Source organism: Microtus oregoni, unplaced genomic scaffold (assembly GCF_018167655.1).
Source record: "Microtus oregoni isolate MIOR12 unplaced genomic scaffold, Mior012 000044F_ref0000062, whole genome shotgun sequence".
Taxonomy (NCBI): Eukaryota; Metazoa; Chordata; class Mammalia; order Rodentia; family Cricetidae; genus Microtus; species Microtus oregoni.
In genome coordinates, this window is record NW_024543218.1 from 14,287,524 (window position 1) to 14,312,530 (window position 25,007).

The following is a 25,007-nucleotide window of genomic DNA, read 5'->3' on the forward strand; positions in this document are numbered from 1 at the left end:
TAAGCTATGTAGTCATGGCTCCTCAATCAGCTGAGGCAAATGGCCATGAATGTAAGCTATGTAGTCATGGCTCCTCAATCAGCACGGAGGCAAATGGCCATGAATGTAAGCTATGTAGTCATGGCTCCTCAATCGGCACGGAGGCAAATGGCCATGAATGTAAGCTATGTAGTCATGGCTCCTCAATCGGCACGGAGGCAAATGGCCATGAATGTAAGCTATGTAGTCATGGCTCCTCAATCAGCTGAGGCAGGAGAACACTAAAAGGAAGCTAGCGGGCAAGGATCGGGAGCAGAGCCCCTGCCTAGGTTCCCCCAGAGAGAGGGCTTGTGGGTGGAGTTCAGCAATAGAGTATTTACCGGGCACATAGGCGGTCTTAGGTTGAAACCCCACTACCCAATCATTTTCTAACTCTGGGCCCTCATAGATGGGCTGGCGGGATAGGATCATGGTTGGCCCAAGGGAGGCAGACAAGACCAGTATTGGCACAAGGCTCAGAACATGACTTGGGATCCTGTCATTGGGCGACATGACAGTGAGTAAGAGGAAAAGCCTGGTGTGGGTGACACACTGCAGGTCAAAACAGGATGAAAACCAGTGTGGGGGTGCACAGCTGTAACCCCAGCACTTGGGAGGTGAGGACAAGAGGGTCAGGAATTCAAGACTAGCTCCAGCTACGTCTTGCTTTGGAGGCCAACTTCTGCTGCTACCAGAGACCCTGACCCTGAAACCAGCTGGGTATGGTGACAGCCTTTAATCCCGGTGATCCAGAGGCAGAGGCAGTCTGGTCTGTAGAGTGAGTTCCAGGACAGCCAAGGTTACACAGAGAAACCCTGTCTCAAAATACACAAAAGCAAAAAAGTAAAAAAGTAAGCCAAACCACTACTATCACTATGCCTGTAACCTTAGTACTTAGGGGTAGAGAGAGGAGGGGCTGGAGAGGCAGGAAAGGGGACACACCAGCCCCACAAGGCCCTAAACTTAACCCCAACTGTTAGGTTAAGAATTCTGTCTTGGAGGTGTGGGAGCCCTCCCAGGAGGGCTGTAGGCTGGGGAAGGAGACTCCTCCTTGGCTGTGTTATGGGGAGTATGGAGGGCCTTTGCCCAGTCTGACCAGACTTCCCTCCAGGAATTATGGGCCCACTGTAGCCCTACAGCAAAGAAGCCCAGAAGAAGGGCTGTGAGCAAGTCCTCTGGCTGTACTGGCCGGACCACCAGCTCACCGAGGTGGGCACCATGAACATCTTCATCTACTGGACCCATGAGGACCCGGGTGAGCCTACCCATGACCCAACCCACACCCTGTATGATGTCCTGCCCAATTCCTACTGGGGTATACAGTTTCCGGGTTCTGGGCAGGTTGCTTCTAAGAGAAAGGGAGGTCATTTAAGGGTGGGAGGCAGTGACATCCGTCATCCCTGACTTAGTACTGGAGCTGGCAACACCCCCCCCCCTCCCGCGCGCGCACTGGATGGCCTCATCGTGCCTGGAGTCGTAAGACTAAGCCTGCTGGACCTGGCTAGGACTTGGGTAGGACATGCGTGGCACTTGCATCTTGGGACCATAGCCCTGAGCTGTGGGGCTGTGGTGGAAGTTGGGCCCACTGCCATGTCCCCTCTTCCCTGTCCCTTGCTTAGACCTGTCTTTCCCAGCAGCCTTAGGGAGAGAGTGACAGTGGTAGGCTGCAGGGCAGGAGTCTGGGGACTGCAGTGTTTCTGTCCCTTTGTTCCGCAGGGTGAGTTCCGGGCGCTGGAGCAGGGCCGCTAGCGGGAAATCTTTGGCTCAGGCACCGCTTGTCAGATCTGCCCAGTGCATCAAATCCTGTACGAAGGCAAGGTGAGCCGGAGCTGCCGGGGTTGGCGGGAGAGAAAGGGAAAGGGCTCCATCCTCACTCCTCCTTTTCTCAGCAACTCCACATTCCCACCATGGAGAAAGGGCCAAAGCTCATCCTGAGCTTCCAGAATGAGCTGAAGGCTACTCAGGTGAGCTCAGGAGTAGCAACTCTGATAATGAATACCTGTGGCCAGAAGCACGGGAACTTTCTGTGCTCCAGGAGTCTTTGCGGCTCTGGGTCCTGACGAGAGAACCTCTGGGCCATTGACCACAAAAATGAGCCTCCAACAACTCCCTAGGGCCATGGGCTGTCCTTTCGATGTGGCAAGCCTTCCTCCTTTTCCCTCCCCTGACCTGGAAGGCTTCCTGCCAAAAGTCTCTGGAGCATACCCATTCGTGTGAGCCAAGGGAGCTTCCAGCGGCCCTCTGTGCTCATTTACCAATGAGCTGGACCTGAGTTGACTGGGTATTCTGGCCCCATGTTGGCGCCTAGCACTACATATTTAGCTGAAAATGCCTTTTCCCAAGCGCCTTCAAGGCTTTGCAACTCCCTGCCTTGTCCCTGTGGATTTGTGGGAGAGCCTCCGGATCTAGGACTACACTCCCTATAAGGCACTGGGGCTCAGCTCTGTTAGCTGTGGGTTGCGACATTACGGAGCCTGCTGGGAGTTGTAGTGCAATTGCCTCAATGCCCCAACTCCGTTGTCCTGCAGTACGGAGCCAGGGCCCACAATTGGATGTTTCCTGGGTGACGCCGCCGGCTGTGCCCTCACGGATCGGATCGGCGGATCGATAGCATCCAATCCAGAGACACACGAGAAGTGCCATAGAAAAAGGTCTGGGCGGACAGCTGGGTTGCAACCGCTACACTCCAAAGCCTTAAGGGCGGCGGGACCCAGACTATGTGAACCCCACCTCAAGTGTTGTGTCTCAGGGCTCAGCCCTCCGCTGCTCCTCAGGGGGAACTTGACATATTCTCTTATTTCCGTTATCAGGCCAGTTCCCCGCTGCTCCCCATGATGCTTTCTCCCCCCCTCTGTCCTTGCTGCAATTTGAAATAAAATGTCAAAGAACAAGACATCCCTGGTACCAATCTCTGTCTTAGTTATTGTTTCAATCGCTGTGAAGAGACACTATGACCACGACAACTCTTATAAAGTGAAACATTTCCTTAGGGTGGCTCGCTTGGGGTTCAGAGGCTCAGTCCATTATCCTCACGGTGGAGAGCCTGACCGCAGGCAGGCGGATGTGATGCTTGGGCAGCCGCGGGGTCTACATCTTGAAGGTAACAGAAAGCTGATTATGACCCTGAACAGTAGTCTGAGCATAGCACCCTCAAAGTCCACACCCACAGTGACACACTTGTTACAACAGGCCACACCCACCCCAATAAAGCCACGCCTCCTAACAGTGCCACTCCCTATGAGATTAAGGGGGCCACTTAACATTCAAACAACCACAGTGCCTCTCAGGGATGTCAGCTCCTCAGAGTGGAGCCGCAAACTACGAAGAGATGTGAAGTGAGGCCCTGGTTCTTTGACTGCTGCAGGAGTTCCCACTCTGGCTCTTGGGAGTCTTGGGTCCCAACCCTTACCCTCCCCCCCCCCCCCCACACACACACACTTTAATACGTATCATATGAGTCTCTAGAGATAGCTTACTACCTGGCACCCAGCTGCAGATCTGGGTTCAACCTGGTCTCTTTGGTTGCTACCTTTGATTCTAGGAATGCCCTTTTTTTTTTTTTGGTTTTTCGAGACAGGGTTTCTCTGTGGTTTTGGAGCCTGTCCTGGAACTAGCTCTTGTAGACCAGGCTGGTCTCGAACTCACAAAGATCCGCCTGCCTCTGCCTCCCAAGTGCTGGGATTAAAGGCGTGCGCCACCAACGCCCGGCTTTTTTTTTTTTTTTTTTTTTTAAATATTTATTTATTGATTTGTTATGTATACAATAGTCTATCTGTGTGTATGCCTGCAGGCCAGAAGAGGGCACCAGATCTCATTACAGATGGTTGTGAGCCACCATGTGGTTGCTGGGAATTGAACTCAGGACCTTTGGAAGAGCAGGCAATGCTCTTAACCACTGAGCCATCTCTCCAGTATTGTTGATCAAATTCGCTGGGAGACGAGAGTCCGCGGCACCATTTGGCAGACATGATCATCGGTACAAAGCAGTCAGCACCCTTTGGATTGGAAATCCAGTGTTTTAGGTGACCAAACTGATCCATTGCCAAATCTTGGTGCCTAATGGGGAACCACTTTTAGCCAATGGCCTTTGAGAGGCTGGGGCATGGCTTTGGCTACAAAAATTCCAGGGGAGCTCCCGCTTGACCTCTTCCTGCATGCCACACCTGGATGTTGGACCCCGTTCCTCTTTCCTCGTTGTGATCCGTGAGTTTTCCTTTTAATAAAGAAAAGCCTTAATATAGCCTGTTCGGAGCTAGTGTGGGATTATTTCATTCACGTTCCCATCTGACACATCCGGCTTCAGGTGCCTTTTGCCAATTATTGCTCAAGCAAATGTTAAGGGCCTAGGGGGATGCAAGGGAGAATCTGCAGGCCCTTGGGAAGCTTTCTTCCCTCCATCAAAAAATCCCGAAAGACTATCTATCTTCCTCCTTCCTTTATTGATAAGATGGAGCTGCCCCACCCTGAACCTAGTGGTGCCCTGAAAAGTCTCTCAACCTTTCTATAAAAAGTCCCATTTCCGGCCGGGCAGTGAGGCTCAGGCCTTTAATTCCAGAACTGGGGAGGCAGAGGCAGGCCTGCCTGGTCTACAGAGTGAATTCCAGGACAACCAGGGCTATGCAGTGAAACTTTGTCTTGTTAACTGAAAACAGAAAGGGAAGAAGGAAGGAGGGAGGGAGGGAGGGAGGGAGGGAGGGAGGGAGGGTAGGAAGGAAGGAAGGAAGGAAGGAAGGAAGGAAGGAAGGAAGGGCGTCTTTGTGCAGAGCTGGGTGCAAGCATTTGCTGGGTGCTCATTTTCTTGGCTTCTGGTTCTTCCGGGGCTGCTGTCAACACATCCTGTCTTTCACTGGGTTCTTTCAAATCAAGGTCGTCTGTTTATCTGGTACATTTCAGGGGTGGTGTGTGTGGGGGGGGGACAAGTTTGTTCTTCTAATGAATAAAAAATTTCCTCATTTCTAGACTGTTTTGCATTTAAAAAGTCAAAATAGAAACCTCCTTGAGCCATTTTTTGTCAGGTCTCTTGCAGTTTGAGTGACGAGATACAAAGCCATTTGGCTTCTTTGTATCCCCGAGGTCAGACCTGGTTCCAAAGCAGCTCACTGATTCTTTACTCAGGGCCTGGTCATCCTCCTTACGGAATGATCTAGAAAGGAAAGTATCTCTACCGACTAAGACTAAGTCGCACCCTGGCTCTTAAACTTGGGTTTTGAAGGTCACTTACTCTGTCATAACAACCAGAAAGGTCGATTAAACAGGGCATGTAATGGGTTAAATATTCATTTTTAAATGAATTGGTATTTTCTTCATTTTGCATTTTAACCCAATCCACATCCATGGGTATACCCCACTCAAAGGAATGTTCTTGGGATCCTTTTAAAAAATATTTTACTGTTTTATGCCTTTGGCTGTTTGGGCTGCATGAAAGTTTACAACTCATGTGTGCCTGGTGCCTAGGGAGGCAGAAGCCCACAGAAGCCTCTGGAATGGATTGGAGTTACTGAACCATCATCATGTTACTGCTTGTAATTGAACCCCGGTCCTCTGGAAAAGCAGTCAGTGCTATTAGCCACTGTGCCAACCCAGTAATTAAAAAAAAAAATCAGTGTTTTGCTATGTATCCCAGACAGTCCTCATACATGAGTGAGTGTGTATGTGTGCCACATACATATATATGTATGTGTATGTTATAGGAAGGCCGCTTGTTTGTTCCTGACTGCTCAGCCCCGAAATAATCACACAGAATCTATGTTATTTAAATCACTGCTTGGCCCATTAGCTCTAACTTCTTATTTGCTAACTCTTACATCTCAATTTTACCCATATCCATTAATCTGTGCATCACCGCGTGGTCTTGGCCTACCAGCAAAATTTCAGCGTGTCTTTTATTTCGCTGTTTATCTTGTTGCCTTGGAACAGGGTCTCACTGAGCCATAAATTTGCTGTATTAGTTAGGCTGGCTGGCCCATAAGCCCTTAGGATCTAACTGTCTCAGCTCCCCAGTTTCCCTGAGTATTGGCATGCAGAGCCATGCCTAGCTGTTTGGTTAGTTTTGGATTTGGAGACAGGGTCTCACTGTATAATCCTGGTTGGCCTGGAACTCAGATCCACCTGCCTCTGCCTCCCAAGGGTTGATTCCTCTCCCCTCCCTACGGAAAAGGGTTCCATTCCTACTCACCCACGATGGCCGGATGTTAAAAAATGTGTTCCCGACATTTCTCAGGAGGAGAAAGCTGGATAATCACAAAGAATTCAAGACCATCCCAGACTATAAAGTTGCTGCTTCAAGACAACATCACCTCGCCCTCCAATTTTTATTTTATTTTTTTCTCAAGTGTCAGACTGTCTCAGGCACTTTACCAGCTTGCCGAATTCCTAGACCTCAGGACACTGGGTCCTACGTCAACAGACCCGGTGGCTTTAGGAGTAAGAGCGATGTCACTCTGTGTGCCCATTTGCTAGTGACTACCTAGGTCGCCTGCACGTCCCCAGCCCCCCCCCCCCCCCCGGGAAGGCCCCAGGGGCTCCCCAGAGCTGAGCAGAAGGAGAGAGAGGCGCATATCGGAATCACTGCAGAGGTCGCGGCAGACACACGTTCAGCCCTACAGCTGAACTGTAGCCAGACACACGGAGTAGGAGGACCAGGAGCCCACAATAAGTAGGAATTCTTTGGGGGCTTAGGGAGGAGCCCTATCATTATCAGGGCGTGACATAAGGGAAGGAGGAGTTAAAGGGAGTACTTGGACTGGTTAGGGGCAGGTTGGCGGTCTAAGGACAGGGCAAGCAAGTTGGAGGCGTGGCTTAAGGAAAGGATGAGGCATGGAGAGACCTTGGTGGCGGCTTGATCCTTTGCAAAGTGGGTGCAGATGTTCCCAAAGGGAACTCCCCCACAATTTGTCCAGCAGAGAAGGGCAGCGTAACCAAAGAAGTCAGGTGTCCAGGCTGGGTACTGAGGTGGGCTGGAAGCAGAGGCTCAGACTACCTCAGTTCCCTAATTCTTTCCTCTCCTAAACTGTTCTCGTCCCTCTCCAGCCCGCCCTCCCCTCTGAGCCTTCCTGGACCTCGTTCTGCCCCAGCAGGGTGAACCCCCTCTCTCAGCAGGAGACATATCATTTCCTGCCCGATCTCACACTCCCTTGAGTCGCATCGATGTCCGATCTCCTCTGATCGGGGACCCCAAAGACAGACTCTCTCCCAATCTCCTCCAAAGCTGGCGGAGGACGGCCACCCAAGAGTCTCCAGCAATAGAGACAAGAATCTAGAACTAGGTGCACGGAGAGAGCGGACTACATTCCCCATCAGGCTTCAGAGCTCTCTTTCCAGACCAGTTCGAGTCACTCAGGCATCATGGGAATTATAGTTTACAATGCAACTGGCTTCCCCTGCCCCCCAAATCAAAGGTTAGTGTATTTCATGTACCATCACCCCTCAGGATTATTTTTGTTGCATTGCTCCTATGCATTGTGGGTATTGTAGTCCACAATACTCTACATCAAACATGGAGTCTGGGTTCCAGTTAATTGTTTCAAGATAGCCAGCCTCTTGATAATTTCTCTAAGAGTAACATCTGCAGCTAACTTCCCGCAGCCTCTAGCAGCTTTGCCAGGCTCATTCACTTAGTAATATCTTGTGTGTGTGGAGCCAGTGTAGTTGAGGATGTGTGTATGTGCTCTGAACTCAGGTGAGCACTAGGTTAGCACTCCCCCCCCTCCCCCGACCTGTTCCCCAGTCCTCTTTTTTACTTCTTATTGTGAGACAGGGTCTCCCTAAGTTGCCGGGACGGTCTTGTGATCAGAGTCGTGCAAAGGCCGTAAAGCTCCATCAGAAAAACATCCCTATAGGGAACTGAAAACAATCACTGGTTTCTGCAGTGACTTCTTCAAGGTCTAAATACTTCCAACAAGCAACTATTTTATCCTGATGAATGCCTTAGATACAGCGACTCTACTAGATTTCCATCTACACACATACATACATGTGAACCCAGGCCCTCAATAATAAGATGATCTGATTTGATCTTATCTTATTTTTTAAATAGTCTCACTATAGATTCCCGGCTGGCCTGGAACTCACAGTGTTCTATTCCTTCTGCCTTCCTCCTGCTGAAATTAAAGATGTGTGCCACCACGCCCTGCAAAGTGAAACCAAAGGAACAGCTTATTATTACTGTTGTGTTTTTATGTGCTCTGTGTGCTGACTTGATGTGTCAGCAGGTAAGAGCACCAACCCCCAAGCCTCAGAACCCACATGTCTGATAAGAGAGCCAATCCCCATAAGCCATCCTTCACTCACTTCCAAACATGCACGAGTATTTGCACACATGAAGATACATGGTTCGAATGAACTGTGTGCACATGTGCCAGAGAACAGCTTCCAGGAGCTGGCTCACATCTTCCCCGGGGCAGTGTCTGGGATGGACCAGGTCTTCAGGCTTCCAGGAGCTGGCTCACATCTTCCCCGGGGCAGTGTCTGGGATGGACTGGGTCTTCAGGCTTCCAGGAGCTGGCTCACATCTTCCCCGGGGCAGTGTCTGGGATGGACTGGGTCTTCAGGCTTCCAGGAGCTGGCTCACATCTTCCCCTGGGCAGTGCCTGGGATGGACTGGGTCTTCAGGCTTGCTGCCAAGCGCCTTATCCTGCCGGCCTTCTCACTCGCTCTCCTCAGGTGATTCTGACACAGACATTCTGGCTTTGAGCAAAGTCTCCCTCAATGTGACTATGACCTTAAAAACGTTATTTACACACTTGGGGGCATTTCTCTAGAGAAGAAAAGTATTTGACAGGCAGAAACGGGATTTCTGTGAGTTCAAGGTCAGCCTACCTGGTCTACAAAGTGAGTTCCAGGACAGCTAGAGTTACATAGTGAGACTGTCTCGAGAAAATGTACTGAAGAGATTGCTCAAGGATTTAAGAGTACTTTTTTGTTGTGGGAGCTCCTTCCGCTCCTTCAGCCAGTAGCTGCTGAGATACCAGCCCATTGGGGGGTGGTCTCCAAGCAGCAACTGCCCTCCGCTTCTGGAGACTAGGCTCTCTTCCTGAATGCACAGAGGGCTGTTGTCTGGGACGGTGATCTATAAGTTTTTCCCCCTTAAATAAATAACCATTCTATTAATCATAATTCCAAACTGGTGTGGGATTGTGACTTACGCCTTCACTTTTTCTCTTCTAGAGAACCTGGGTTCAATTCCCAGCACCCACATGTTGGCTCATAGCCATCCGTAACTCCAGTCCCAGAGGATCTGACAGCCTCTTCAGTCCTCCATGTACACGATGCACACACATACATATTGGCAAAACACTCATATATATAAATAGATATTAAAAATGAAATAGTGTCTATTTCGTATGATCCCTGTGAACATCATGTAAAAACACAGAAATGAATAGATATTTCCAATTTTATCTGCAGGCTGCTAGGCTGCATGGCTTTAAGGATCAATCACATGGGGCATATGACCTGGAGTTTCCAGTAGTTCAGGCAAAGAAGGTCATGAGAGGTGAAGTCCATCTGGAATGAAACTGCTCAGAGGAAGCCTCCCCCCTCAGCTAGAGCAGGATCTGATGGTTTAAGGGACTAATCTTGTATCTCCCCCTTTTGGGAGACTTTAGGAGCAAGAACAGATTTGAAATACTGTAGAGGCCAAAAAATATGAGCCTCTCGCCACCTTGTCTGATTGAGAGTCTGTAATTTGAGCAAAATGGTTGACTGTTGTAGGAAGCCCACTTGTTTGTTCCTGGCTGCCCAGAACTGAAATAATCACACAGAAACTGTGTTAATTACAACACTGCTTGGCCTATTAGCTTGTGTATATTTCTAGCTCACTCTTATCTCTTACATTAACCCATTTCTATTATTTTATATTTTATCATGGGATTTGTGGTCTACAGGCAAGGTTCCAGCTGGCTGATTGTGTCTTTCTCCTCTGGCAGCTCAATGGCGTCTGACTCCACCTTCTTTCTCCCAGCATTCAGTTTAGTTCCCCCCCTCACCTAGCTCTACTCTGCCCTATCACAGGCCAAGGCAGTTTCTTTATTCATTAACCAATAAAACCAACACATCTATAGAAGGACTGCCACAGCAGTTAACAAATGTAGCTACAGTACTGACTGAGGACATGATTACTTGGGTCTGTTGACATTAAGATGGCCCATACAGGTAGATCCACTCCACCCTGACAGATGGTCAGGACGTGCAAACAGGCTTCTGCTCGTTCTTTTGTAATAGGAGGTCACCTGAGGAGTGGCTGCTTTCAGGATACTTGGTCTAGGGTGTGTTCACTGCCACAACAACAGAATGCTATGACTTGATACCTCAAAGGGTTGAAGCAATTAACTGTTTGAGTTGTCCTTTGTATCATGTTAATGAAGTCTTTTGTCACCTTCTTCCCCTTTTGCATTGGATATAAAAGTGTATGGAAAAATAAATGCAGGCAATTTCAGTATTTACTGGAACACCCTCCCAATACTATTCTATGGTTTCTGCTTTATTATTATTTTCACAAGTCTTCATATTCCTTACTTATATTTCTAAATCTCCATGTCCCTACCCTGGAAAGAGATGATTTTTTCCAAGGCTGGTCCCCGACAGAAAACCTACAGCGGCCTGGAGCAGGACCTGGGCACCTTTGAGTACCTACTGCACCTGGGGTCTCCCCAGGTACAACCTTACCCCTGCTCTCCCTGCCCACAGCACCAAAGCCACAGACTCCAAGTTCCTCCTAGGAACTGTAGACAATGCCAGCACTGTCTGGGACACTGACTTTCTTCTTGATGTGAACCAACATCTGACAAGAAACAATTAAGGGAAACTTGTTATGGTAGGTTGTATTTTGGTTTATGTTTTGAGGATATGGTTCTTCACTGTGGGCCAGGTAAGGCAGAATTCATGGTGGCAGGAGTGGGGGCTGGGACTTCTCAAATTTCAGTGGTTCAAGATACAGAGAGTCAGGATTGCAGAGATGACTCAGTGGTTAAAATCACCTGCTGTTCTTGGAGAGGACCATGGTCCAGTTCCCAGCACCCACATGGTGGCTGTCAATCATCTGGAACTCCAGCGCCAGGGGACGTGATGCTCCTAGCCTCCACATGCACATCCTCACATATAGACACACATCTACTCATATTCAAAATAATAAAAATAAACATTAAAAAAGCAGAGTCAGGAAATGCTGGCAGGTCCCGAGTAGCTGGCCGTGGGAAATGCTGGTGGGTCCCCAGCGGCAGTAGGCAGGCAGGACCACAGAGCAGCCAGTCCCAGGAAGAGATGGCCGCCTGTCCCGAGCAGCTCGCAGCAGGTCCTGGGTGGGATGGCAGGTGGGTCCCCTGTGTCCAGTACCAAGCAGCGGGGGAGGGCTAAGCCATGTGGCGCTGGGCTGGTACCAGCGGGCTGGCGAGTGTGAGCAGGCAGTGGGAGAAGGCACATGGGCAGACACATTGTACAGAATAGAATTGAGTATTTATTGCTTAAAAGAGACAGAAAGTGTGGGGGAAGAAGGAGAAAAGAAAGGAGACAGAGAAGGACCAGAGAGAAAGAGAGAGAGAGAGAGAGAGAGAGAGAGAGGGAGAGAGAGGGAGAGAGAGGGAGAGAGAGAGAGAGAAAACGCCCCGCACGCCAAATGGGGACAGTGAGAGATCCAAGATGGCGAGAGGAAGGAGGGGCCGCCAGGAGTGGGCATGGTTTGCCTCTTAAAGAGACAAAAACCATAACACTGGCATCCCTCCAGCTTACTCACTCTTCTCTTTAAGCAAGTCTAGAATGCCTTGCTTCTGTTATTACATTTTAAGATTTGCTATGTTTCATTTAAGTGTCTGTATATATTTTTACATGTGTATGTGAGTGCCCTTGGAGGTCCGAAGAGCAACCGGAGTTACAATCAGTTATAAGTTGCCTGATATGGATGCTGGGAACCAAACCTGAATCCTCTAGAAGAGCAGCAAGTTCTCTTAACCTCTGAGCCAGCACTCTGCCCCCTTCTCCACTCCTTGAGACAAGGTCTCTCTGTTCCATAGCTGTGGATTCCTAGAACTAGCTGTGTACACGAGACTGCCCTTGAACTCCTAGAGACCCATCTGTCCTTTGACTTTCTCTTCTATCTTTTTTATTCATTTTGGGGGTCCCAGCCCATGCGATGCAGTGACTTAGGTCAGTGTGGTCTTCCTCCTCTCAGCTAACCCTCTCCGAAAATATTCTTAGATGCAGCCTAACCATCAGACAGTCTGTCCCAGGCTCCTCTTCCTTCCTTTCTAAGTGCCCTATTGTCCTAAAGACCTAGTTTCAGAAAGCTGCTCTCTGGCTTGTTCTAAGTGGCTCCTCTCAAATGCCACAGCTAAGTCCAGCTCCCCCCTACGCCAAAAGTTGATGTCTAGTGCCCATCTCCAGTCAGTTGCTGTTAAATTTAGCCTTCAGGTTTTCTGTGCTCTCTCTCTCCTCCACCCTCTCCTGTCTCCCGGCTTCTCTCTCTCTTCTTTCCTCTTTTATTTTGTGTGTGTGTTCAGGAGCATGTGTGTGTGGAAGCCAGGGAACAGCATCCTTAGGCACAGTGCACGTTGTTCCTCAGATATTGCTCTGTCATTCACCAAGTAGGCTCCAGGCTAGTGAGCTGCATAGATCTGCCTGTCTCTGCCTCCCCAGTGCCCAGAGGCCATGCTTGTGCCTCTACCTCTAGCTTTTTATCTGAGTTTTCGGTATTGAACTCAGGTCCTCAAGCTCGCACAGCAAGCCCTTTGTGGGCAGAACTGTTTCTCTAGCACTCTGTTTTCAATACTGTTTGTTTAGGGGGTGTCTAAGACAACATTTCTCTGCACAGCATTGACTGTCCTGAGCTGGTTCTGTAGACCAGGCTGGCCTTGAACTCACAGAGATTCACCTACCTCTGCCTCTGAAGCGAGTGCTGGGATTAAAGGCGTGCAGCACCATGCTCAATCCAACTTCTCTCTCTCTCTCTCTCTCTCTCTCTCTCTCTCTCTCTCTCTCCCCTCTCTCTCCCTCTCTCTCTCCCTCTCTCTCCCCCTCTCTCTCTCTCTGAGACGAGGCCTCACATTGTAGCTATGGCTGGCCTTAAACTATGTAACCTAATTTGGCTAGAAAATAAGGTGATCCTCCTGCCTCTGTCCCTCAAGTGCTCACCACATTGGACCTGTTTTAAGCCTGATGTAAACAGCCTATTGCGTGCACCTGTGTGCTTGGCTGCTCACTTGTGACTAGGTTCTAACCTGAGCTACATAACTCCAAATTATGTCTTTAGGGTGCACAACTGTAATCCAGCCAATCAGGAGACTGAGGCAGGAGAATTCCAAATTCAAGAACAAGGCTGGGGTTTTCAAACGAAGAGTTCAGTTGGTCAAATGCTTGCCTAGCATGCACAAAGACCTGCGTTTAACTCCCAGTACCATGTACTCCAGGTGCTGTGGCTCAGGCTGCAATTCCAGTACTCAGCAAGTAGAGGCAGGAGGATCAGAAGCTCAATGCCATCTTTGAATACATAAGGAGTTCAAGGCTAGCATGATATACATGAGAACACAAAACAAAAAACATAAGAGGGTTGGAGAGATGCCTGAGCAGTTAAGAGCACTTGCTGCTCTTTCAGAGGACCCAGACTGGATAGGGAACACCCACGTTCATTTGTAACCCTGGTTCCGGGGGTTCTAACACCCTCTCTGCAGGCCAAGCATCCATATTTATTTATTTACTTACCTACTTTTTCCTTCCGAGCCAGGGTTTTTCTCTAGCTTTGGAGCCTGTCCTGGAACTCACTCTGTAGACCAAGCTGGCCTCGAACTCACAGAGATCCGACCGCTGCCCGGTCACAATTTATTTTTAAGAAAAAACAATGTATTATGAATAGGACATGTCAAAATAAAAAAAATAATTAATTAAAGGCTTGCTGAACCTGACATAACACGACACTGTTTGAAGCTGTATGGTGGTGACACAGGCCTTTAATAGAAGCACGTGGGAGGCAGAGGCAGGTGGGTCTCTGTGAGTTTGAGTCTAGCCTGGTCTACAGAGCTAGTTTCAGGACAGCTAGGGCTGTTACACAGAGAAACTCTATCTCAAAAAAAAAAATCCAAACAAAACAAAACAAAAAAATCAGGACACTGTCTCCAAAACATAACAAACAAACCAACAAAAACAATGGGCTTTATAATCAAATGATAATCTAAATTCCTAAGGTTAAAGCCAGCGAAGGTTAGGCCAGATGCCACTGAGAACCCTAAATATCATTAGTTCTCACTAAAGCTGCACTAAACAGGGCCTGGAGAGGTGGCTGCTCTTCCAGGGAACTTGGAATTCAATTCCTAGCACCCACATGGCAGCTCACACCCATCTGCAATTCCAGTTCCAGAGGATCTGACACCCTCACACAGATACACATGCAGGCAAAACACCAATGGGGCCAGGGTGCAGAAAAAGACAAGGAAAATACCTTGACACACTTATGTCTTTAAAAGAAAAAGAAGCTGTATAAAACAGTGAGATGGGCCATGTTCCCAGCTAGGACAGACAGCAGTGTGAGATGTAGCTGTTCCAGATTGGTTTCCAGGGGCAACGTGCAGGTCTTATATACATCTGAGAGCATGGGGCTGGGGACATGGCTCATTGGGTCCTAGCACTTACTGCCCTATCAGAGGGCTGGAGCTCAGATTCCAACACCCACAAACTCCTGTCACTCTACCTCCAAAGGATCTGATGTACCTTTGTGCCGCCACGTACATTAGCATGCACACAGCTCCCCTCACATATATACGCGTGGATACAAATAAATACATTTTCAAAAATACTGGGGTTGCTGAGATGGCTCAGTGGGTAAGAGCCAAGACTGATGGTCGTAGTTCAATCCCAGGGATCCACATAATGGAAGGAGATAAAGAATTCCCACAAGTCTTTTGACCTGTACACACACACACACACACACACACACACACACGGACCATACGGTGTACATGGAGTTTGTAAAGGCCAGAAACGGTCAAGACAACCTCCACACAGCTGACCTTAGAGCCTTCTGGGTGGGGCCCATACATTGGTGCTATCCTTGTATTTTCTCCTCTTGAACAAGCCTTTTTTCTTCCCCCAAACCAGCAACAGCTGTGGATGTGGAGGAAACGCAGACAGGTCTAGGTGGCCCCCAGAAACAGCCCCCCACATACTGAGCCCAAGTCTCTATCTCTCTGCACTCCAAAGAGAAAAGTCCTCAGAGTAGGAGGTGAGATTTCCAGTTCCTCCCCAGGTTCCTATCTCACCTGCCCTAACCTAGTGAGTCCACACCCAACTCTTTCCCTTCCCCTTGATCGCCTACCCAATCCCACAGCTGTGGAAGGCGGTGGGGAGAGAGGGCGTTGAATCTACTGGAACTGGTTAGAATGGTTGTCAGCCATCATGTAAAGGCTGGGACTTGAACCTGGGCCCTGTGAAAGAGCAAGTGCTTTAACCATTGGGCCATCTCTTCAACTCCCATCCTATTTGCTCCCGGACCCAACCCCAGGCAATGGTACCACCCCCTTACAGGCAGGGTCTTCCCATATCAAAGAGACAACCCATAGACATGCCCACAGCCCAAGCCAATCAAGACATCCCCTCAAGGGCACAGTGTGTGTTGTGTACTTTTGTGTGTTGTGTTCTCATGTCACAGCGTTCATGTGGAGGTCAGGGATAATTCCTGGGAGTCAGTTCTTGCATTCTACTACGTAGACCCTGGGTATGGGACTTAAATAGTTAGACATGATGACAAGCAACCTATCAGTTGAGAGAACTCACCAGCCCCCCTTTTTACTATACAGATAGCTATTAATTTTTGGCGGGGGAGGAAGGTGAGACAGGGTTTCTCTGTGTAACATCCCTGGCTGTCCTGGAGCTCTCTCTGTAGATGAGGTTGGCCTCTAACTTGCTGAGATCCGCCTGCCTCTGCCCCCGGATTGTTGAGATGAAAAGCATGTGCCACTACTGCCCAGTAAGATAGTGCTGTTTACTATTCTGTTGGGTGCCCTGTGTTGTGTGAGCCATTCAAAGAAAAGAGGTCAGTCCAAGATGAAATGTTTAGGCCTGTGTGGCAGTAGGAAGATCCAGCCTCTGGTGGACTGAACTGAACAGCTGTACAAAGGCATATTAACTAATTACTGCACAAAGTTGATTTTTGGATAAACAAGTTCCTCATACCAAGGTCCCTACTCTAACTCATATGCTTCTTCAAAGGAAGGCATCATGCCCTGGCTATTTTAGTCCTCAGTGTGTACCATCTACAGTGCTCAATAATTCAAGAGCTTCAGGTGCACCAGAAGCGTTAATGGCCAACATCACACAAAGGCGGTCATCTCTCCCACAAAGAAAAAAAAACTGTTTTACAAATCCCAGAAGGCACTCACTGCTTCCCGCGGTGATTCTTTAGGTAAAGCACTTTCACTGGGTGTTTTCCCCTAGATATGGGCACTGCCACATTCCTCCTACATTCCATCTGTCTCTGACGTTTCTGTCCATCCCAGCCAGAAAGGGCATCCACACCAAAGACGACTTCATCAAGTGTGCTTCGGTAAACTGCCGAGGTTTTAGGATTACTTACAGCAGCCAGCATGTGTGACTCAAAGACAGTCACTCCACTGTGAAGCCCCCCCAAACCCACTGTTGTTGGGGACCAGCCCCAACAAAAAACACAGCTCACTAGCATAGAGGCGTGGGAAAAATAAAGACACACAAGACCTGATTCCCACGAATTATCCCTGACCATCACATGAACGTTGCGACACAACAGTATCGGGAGGGAGTTCCAGGGATTCTTCAGATCCTGAAATCACCCGCGTTTATTTTTCCAGAAGCTTTCATATCAACATAAATTGGGGGAACAGGTAACCAAAGGCTTCATTAACATTCTGTTGCCCAGGTATGTCAGGAGCCACTTCCTCCTAAGATTATTGCAGGAACCATCACCCTGGGGAGTCTGCAGAGAACCGCACACCCCTAAGTGTGTTAAGAATCGTTCTATTGACAGAGCCTACCCAACACCCAAATTGGCTGTTAATAGAGAGCTATCTGTTAGCAGAACCCGCCCCACATACCAAACTATCTAGAGAACTAGGTGTGTCAACCTGTGAACTCCTGGCCTAGTGACCTGACCGAACATGAACCACGTGACCAACGTGAACCACGCGGCAAGAGCCCAGGCCCCTGTGCCCACCCCCCAACTCCTTACCCTATATAAGCTGTACCCCATCTCTAATAAACGGAGGCTCTGACAAACCTAGCATGGCCTCCTTCTTCTCTTCTATCCCATTATCTTCCAGATAGTGCCTCTCCGGGACCCTGGAATAACTGAACTGCCAGGCGGGTTACAAACCCTAGACTGAGTAACCGGCCAAGGCAATCAACACAGGTAGCAGGATGACTCAAGTCAGGTCTTCCTCAAGTCCACTTGGTCACTAGGCTGAGAACATCTCCTTCCAGGTGACCTCATAGTTACAATGGAAGGAGCATTAGCATTACCACATTAGCATAGCCTGACCACCTCAGGATGGCCCCAAGTTTACCCAGCTTTAACGGTGTCAGGCGACCCCCTCCTGTGTCAGAAGGTGCAGATTGTGCCTGTAAGTCTCCCAGAGTCTCTGACTGCCAGACAATGTGGGCAATAGGTCTGCATTTCTTGGCCCCTACACATCTTATCAGCCAGGTCAACACCATAGCACGGCGTCCTGTGTGCTCCCGGGAAATATCACACTTCTGTCCCTGTTCTCGGCTGCTCTGACTCCTCACATATCAAAAGCACAACTAATTTTGATGTTGAGCAACTTAAGTTGAGGGTAACAGACATTAAGCAGTTTGTTCAAACTCACACAGCCAATAACTGACAGGGAGGGGTTTTGCAGCCAGTATTTCTGGATCTGGGTTTGGAATCTTAATTTTTTCCATGCTGCACCTCAATTGGTAAATATCTGAACAACTGAGGTGGTAGTAATAATGACAATATTGGATCCTCATATTTTTTTTCCTTCCAGAGTCCCTGGAGCTTAGCTTGTCTCAATCTCCTGAGGTGAACTGGGGTCAACCCCCAGAAGGTGACAGAGCCCTCCCCAGGCCTAGTTCAGGTGAGCACCTTGGTGGGGTGGGACTCTCTCTATGTTCTTGTTCTAAGTCCCCTTCTGTTTTTGAAGATGTTGAGTCTCCCGGGGTCTCCTGAGCATCCAGCCCTGAAGGGTGTCAACCCTCATCTGTGCCACTGAAAACTAAGATAGGTATGCTATCTCTGAGACACCTTAAATCTGCCTCATGTCTGTGCTCGATCACCTCTCATGTTCAACACCAGGAGAGGCCAGGTCGAAGACCATACCCAGAGCGGACAGGATTAGTATCTCAAGTACTAGTAGCTGTGTGATTTGGGGTAGTTACTAGGCCCCTCTGAGCCTCCGTTCTTGTCATCTTGGTAACGGCACTGATAGCCTGCCTTGCTTACCACAATGACATGACAATTAAAAAAAGGGCATGGCTTGGTGGTAGAGCCCTGCCTAGAATACCCCCAGTGTGGGTCTGGGGGCGTGGCTCAGCAGTGAAACCTCTGCCTGGCAGCAAACGGAGGCATTGGGTTCATGCTGCAGCACTCTTCCCGCTCAGAGAGCCAGCGTTTCCCACTCAGTGTCAAGTTATTGGGAGAAGCTGATATGCCCAGGAGGTGTGACAGGGCCTGGGAAGCCTCTGTCCTCGGCTGCAGGTCAGTGACGGGGTGCAGCAGCCTTGGTCTCCCCTCAAGCTCTGAGAGGAATGATCTGGCTGTGGGTGGGAAGTTCCTGGGAAAGAACGAGGAAACGAAGGTAAAAGTCATGGTTTGTCTCTTTCCAGGTCCCAGTGGTGCAGCCTTGTGGGAGTGCACAGAAAAACCAAGCCTGTGACTTCCTCTTTCTTGCCCTGCCTCCACGAGGCTCCTGACCATGGAGAGGGCACTGTCCCTAGCTGGACGCCAGTCTGACTTAAAGCAGAGGGTGAGCAGAGTAGGTTCTTGGAGAGCATCTGCTCCTAAACTGAATCTCAGTTTCTTTTTCTTTTCTTTTCTCTTTTATGGTGGTAAGGTCACCATGTAACAGAGTTAACACCAGAGAACCAGAAAGGGAATACCTCGGTAAAGATGGTGGAACTTGGTCACCTGACAGGGCTCTCAGTTAAGATGGTGGTAAAATCACCTGACCTCAGTTAAGATGGTGGTAAGGTCACCTGACCTCAGTCAAGATGGCAGAAGGGTAACATGTTGTGTGGAAGAGAGACCTAGAGGCATGATCTGCCCTGTTGCCGAGCCGCCATGCCACAAGCTGTGGTGGGCACAAAGGCTGGAGTTGAAGACAGCTGCCTCGTGGATCCAAACAATCCACGGGCACAACGATGGTGGTGGCAGGGACAGTTTGAGGAAAAGCAGAGCCAGCGGGACACTGATGGAGCACTCACAGGCAGGTGGCTAATAGTTTGAGGGTTTTTACCATAGCTGAATATGTAAAAACCCAAGAAAAACACCACAGGGCCTGCAGAAGAGCATCCTCTCTCCACAGGCGGGGTGTTAAAGTCCAGGCAACTCGGAAGCCAGAGAGGCTAGAGACTGTTCCAAGAAATCTCTCATAATGGGGACCACTTACTGTAATGGTTGTTCTGTTTCTTTAAGAGACAAGCCACACCCACTCCCTCCCCCATCCACTGAGGCAGGTAGGTCTTCCTTCCTCACTTGCAGTCTTAGTCTCTCTCTCTCTTCCCATCCCTCTCTAGAAGAGACAGCTTCTTCTCCTCTTTCCCCCTTTCTCTCTTCTCTCTCTCTCCCTCCTCCTTTCTGCCCTTCTCCCTTCCCTTCCATAACCCCTAAATAAATGTCCAATTCCACTCTGTATGGTATGCCTATCTGTCTCTCTCTTGCCTACCCCCCATCGCCACATGGAAACATGCCGCATGGCCTCGTGTGCAGCCCCTGCCTAGGACCGGCTGCTGCCGCTGCCCACTGCCAGGGACTTGTACCATCCTGGGATTCATCGCGCAGCGAGCTGCCAGGGACTCTCAGCAAACCCATTACACTTACAAGTGGTCCAAAAGAAAACAAAAGACAAGACAAAAGAGAAAAATATCTGAGGGACCCTGGGCCCCCGAATCGAGTACACCGCACACACAGCCTTTGAAGTGCTAGCATGGGAGGACCAACCCTGGGTTCTCTGGTTACATTTTTAGCTACAGGAAGCAACTAGAGATGAATGTCAGCCAAGGTCTCAACTGTAGCCATGAAGGCTGTGGTTGGGGGCTGAAAGGGAAAAACACACCACCAAAGTTGTTGGTGTGCACAGGGGTCAGCATTCAGGCAGATAGAATGCAGGCTGTTTTAAAAACACCCTGGTTCCAAAGCCCAGGGTTCCATGTGTCCTCAGCAGGCTGTCCTGAGTCACAAGAATAGGCTTGGGCAGTAAAGAGGAAGTAAGCCGCTTCCCTCAGAGGGTAGGCTCAGAGGCTTGGGGATAGAGATTCTGCTCTTTGTGATTTAATTTTTAAACTCTTTTTGGCAGAGGTTAAATTCTCGCTATTTTCTAAGGCTGGCTCAGCATGAAGGATCCCGGTGGGGAAGGAAAAAGATGAGACACACAGAATGAGAGAGGGAGGGACTCAGTATGAGGGAGGACCCCCTGCACCCCGGGCAGCCATGGCTCACCAAACTAATCAAATTATAGAAACCAATAAAAGTAGCCCTCAAATGGAACAAAAATAGAGGTAAATATATTTTTATAGATGAAGTTTGTATCCATTTGCTTCAATTGCCTGCGGACAGGGAGCGACAGGAATGGTCATGGCAGGAGGGTGTCCAGGCTGCAAGAGGCTGCAGCTTCAGGCAGTGGGGCCAGGGGGTTGGTCCCATGCCCGCACAGACCAGGCAGGGGGCTGTGGCTGTCTGTCTTGGGGACTCTGCTGAAGTCAGACTGCTCCTTGGTGGAAAAGAAGCAGAGGAAGGAGAGGAGGGGTCTGAAGCAGAAGCCAGAGGCATGGAAGGGGCACAGAGGGGAGAAGTGCCAGGGTGGGGAGGGGCAGAGAAGGGAGGTAGTGGCTAGGCATCATAACATTCAGATTATGGTGTCCCCACAGCTCCCCTGTGAGGTAGGTTGGAAGGTAGCAAGGAGCATCATGCCCACTTCACAGACAAGACTAGGACACAGGCAAGTGCAGGAGAAGCAGCCTCTCAAAGAGGCAGGGAGGGCGGAGTCCCCTTCATCCCAGCAGAGGCAAGGCTGCCTACAACACACAGTTACTTGGACATGGAGGATAAAGATGATGTCTTTAAAAAAAATAAAAGAATAAAAAAGAACAAAACCCAAAATAGTGATGCTGAGAAAGGGAAGAAATAGACATTTTCTTCCCAAGTAGCCAGATTTTGAATGAGCAGGTTCAGCAACCCCCACTTCCTGCCCCCACCTGGGACACCTCAGCAGTTCAGAGTTCCACCCGACAACAGACAACAACGTTGCACCAACAGCAGCTGCGGCTGCCAGAGGAGCCTCTTTCGTGAGTCTCTTGCACCCAGCAGGCGGATGCTTCCCAGCAGCAGGGCTGCGGGGCTCTGGGAGACTGGTCACACACCTGAGGCTGGCATCAAGGGCACACCCCGCAGGATAAGGGTTTTCAGAACAGGTTCAGGTCTGGGAATCCAAGGTGCGCTTAAAGAGAAGAAATTTCAGAAAAATCACTTCAGGCCGAGACACAGGAGGGCTTAACGAGGGTAGGGGAGGACACAAAAGGAAGATCTGGAACGTGCAGAGTCAAGCTGAGTCAGCTCCTGCCAGGGGAGATGAAGCTGACGCACTGTGGATAATAAATACATCTTGATCCTGGAGCCACCAACTCAATAGAGTCCCTGCCACTTCTCAGTATGCAGAACAGGAAGGAAGAAGTCTCTGACAGAGAGGGCAGGAGTACTGGTTGGTTCTGCCAACTTGACACAAATGAGTCACAGGGGAGGGGAAACTCAGTAAGAAATTGCCTCCATCACTTCGTCCTGTGGTCATTCCGTGGACCACCTCCTTCATCACTGATGAGGCTCTACCAGCCCGCTGTGGGGGGCCAGCCCTGGGCAGTGGTCCTGTTTCATATGAGAAAGCAAGCTGAGCAAGCTAACTTTATCCCAGGGCTCTTGCCTCTGCCCCTGCTTGAGTCCTTACCCTGACTTTCCTCAGTGATGGGCTTTGATTGGGATATACAAGCTAAATAAACCCCTTCCTCCCTAAGATGCTGTTGGTCATGGTGTGGGACAGCAAGCACATGAATGCTGGCCCCACTGCCATGGAGTACCCTAGTCCCTTCCTTCAGGAGGAGGTGTGCTCACGATTGGGAAGATGAGTCGGGACAGAGTGGACGTTTTACTTTGGTCTCTCGGTTCCCACCACTCCTTATGAACTAGTTTATGTTTGTCTCAAAGATAGCAAGAGATTAAACTCTGGTTCAGAGGCAAGATCCTATCTTGGAGATAGAATTGACTCGAGATGTCTCAAGAAGCAGATGAGAGGGGGCAACTGTTAATATTCTTTTTTAAAAAATGCTGCAAGATCCCCGCGGCAGTAGGCAGCAGAAATGCTGTAGGTCCCAAATGGTGGTAGCAGGCCATGTGGTGGCAGGAAGCGGGCCCTGGGAGCAGCCAGTCCCAGGCAGAGACAGCTGCTGGTCCCAGAGCAGTGGTGGCGGGCCATGTGGCAGCAGGCAGTGGGCCCCAGGAAGAGACGGCTGCTGGTCCCCGAGCAATGGCTGGTCCCAGGCAGGGAGACACATGGCGGGCGGGCAGAAGACAGAAACATGGATAGACACGACATGCAGGGTGAGGTTGAATGTTTATTCAGGGGGTTATGGAGGAGGAAGGGTGAAGGGGGGAACAGAGAGAGGGAGAGAGAGAGAGAGAGAGAGAGAGAAGAGGAGAAAGAGACAGAGAAGGGGGGAAGCAGAGAAGTGGGGAGAGAGGCAGAAGCAAAACTGCCTCTCCAGAGGAAGACGGAAAAGAGGAAAAGAGCTCAGCGGATGGGGCAGGGAGTGGACATGGCTTGTCTCTTAAAGGGACCAAAACCATAACAACTATGCTCTAGAAGCTGTCCTGGTAGTCCCTGGTCACTGGTCAGAAGGCCAATCAACACTCAGGATCACAAGAGAGAAATCAGGTCTCCTATCTATAAAAAGCTGAGTCGCGACAGTGGTTGCCCAGGATGCTATGAGGTGAACAGGCACAAAACAGCCTAGAGCCCTCTTCTTCCAACTACCACTGCTTCCTAAAGAAGAAAGTAACCCCCTGCCCAAGAGACCCCAGAGGGCCACGTCCTACTTTCTGAGCATTCACACCTAAAGTGCCCCCTTCCTCCACAACAGTAGCCCCTGGACCAGGACCAGGACTAATAGGTTCAGGATAGAGAGTGACCAAGAGCTCCCCATGCCCATGCCCTTTATTCCCCTGGCCCCAAGAATGGAAGACTGTAAACATGGCCTTGACAGAATCTGCTAATGACTCTGTCTCTTGTAGGACATATCCAAGTCCACCACGCTCCAGGCAGAGCGATATCACTCTGGTAAAAACTGAAAAAGTTTTCAGACATTTGGGGAGCAAACTGACCTAGCATCTGAAAACAGAAATGTTTATGCCTCCGAACCCGAAGGCAAAACAGAAGAGAGACAAAGGGGCAGGGCAGGAGCTCAATCAACAGACAAGGTAAAGAGGAAAGGCTCAGAGTATAGGTTTGTCAGATAGCAATACTTTCCTCTTTACCGTCTACGTGGGAAAGCTGAGTGAAGATTAGAGAAGAATAACTTGTCTACAGAATAAGCAGAGGAAATGGACTAAAACTGGGCAACAGAGTTCACTATTCTAGGAGGCCCCGCGCACTGGGTTAATCCGTGCAGTAGCTGCCGAAGTTTCCACCTCCAGAACATGCTTGCGATAAGTAAACCCTCACTCAAAGTCTTGGGCTTGACGCCTGGTGCCAGGAACCCCAAAAGAGCGCTTCTTCCCTGGGGCCACTCTGTAGGCTCACACATCCTCTGAGTTGCTCTATAAAAGCCAAGGCTGTTTGGGGGTAACCCCACAGTTTCTGCCTCAGGCTTGGGTTCTTTTTCTGTGCCTCTTTTACACCACCTAAGACATTTTCCCGCCAATTTTTAAAACAGTTGCAAAGGGGAGCAGAAGATAAGGGGAAGGAAGAGGAGGAGCACAAGTCGGGACTTCAGGGCAAGGTTTGGGCAGGTTTCTTCTCCGACCCTCGGAGATGCACGACCAGTTGGAACCTAATGGGGGATAGGAACAAGAAGCCTTAAGGACCAGGTTTACCTGAAGTAGCTATCACCTTGAGGCTCTAGGGCGGGAACGCAGAGCGTAGGATTCTTTAAGCCGGGTCAGACTAATCGCGGCCTCCGCGCCCAGCCCGCCGCTCGTCCTCCCGCAGTCCTTCCCGGTAGTGGGGACTGGCCACGGTCACCTCTCAGGTTGTATCGCGCCTGCATGCCGAACACCGACAAGGTGCGGGTGCCCGTGCGGTCCTCCTTCTTGAAACCGCAGTGCATAATGTGCTCCACCGGCCCCAGATACTGCAGTTCCCCGTGCCGTGGCGCCTCCGTGCCCTGCTGCTGAGCGGCGGGCTGCAGCTTTAGTTCGGAGCCGGCGCCCGGCTTTGCGGACTGTTAGAGGCGGTGTAGTAGGCGCCAAAGACCGGACCTTCCAAGTGCTCTTTTCCCCTACGTTTGGCGCCTTTCGCCCCTTCCTGCTGGGAAGCTTCTGACCGGCCCTGATTATCAGACCCCCGCCCACGTGGCTGAATTCCTGGCGCTAGCAGAGCAAACACACACGCTAGAGTTCCCAATTCTTTTGATTTAGTCTGTCTTTGCATTAAGAGCCTATAGGTTCCCAGCAGCACAGACATTAAGGGCAACATTGAATAAATGGGACCTATTAAAACTGAGAAGCTTCTGTAAAGCAAAGGATACTGTCACTAAGACAAAAAGGCAACCTACTGACTGGGAGAAGATCTTCACCA

General features: G+C 49.8%; 1 pseudogene; it reads left to right on the forward strand.

The window, feature by feature from the left end:
* Positions 1–529: 529 nt before the first annotated feature.
* Positions 530–24,291, forward strand: LOC121434706 (annotated as a pseudogene).
* The last annotated feature ends 716 nt before the right edge of the window (positions 24,292–25,007 follow it).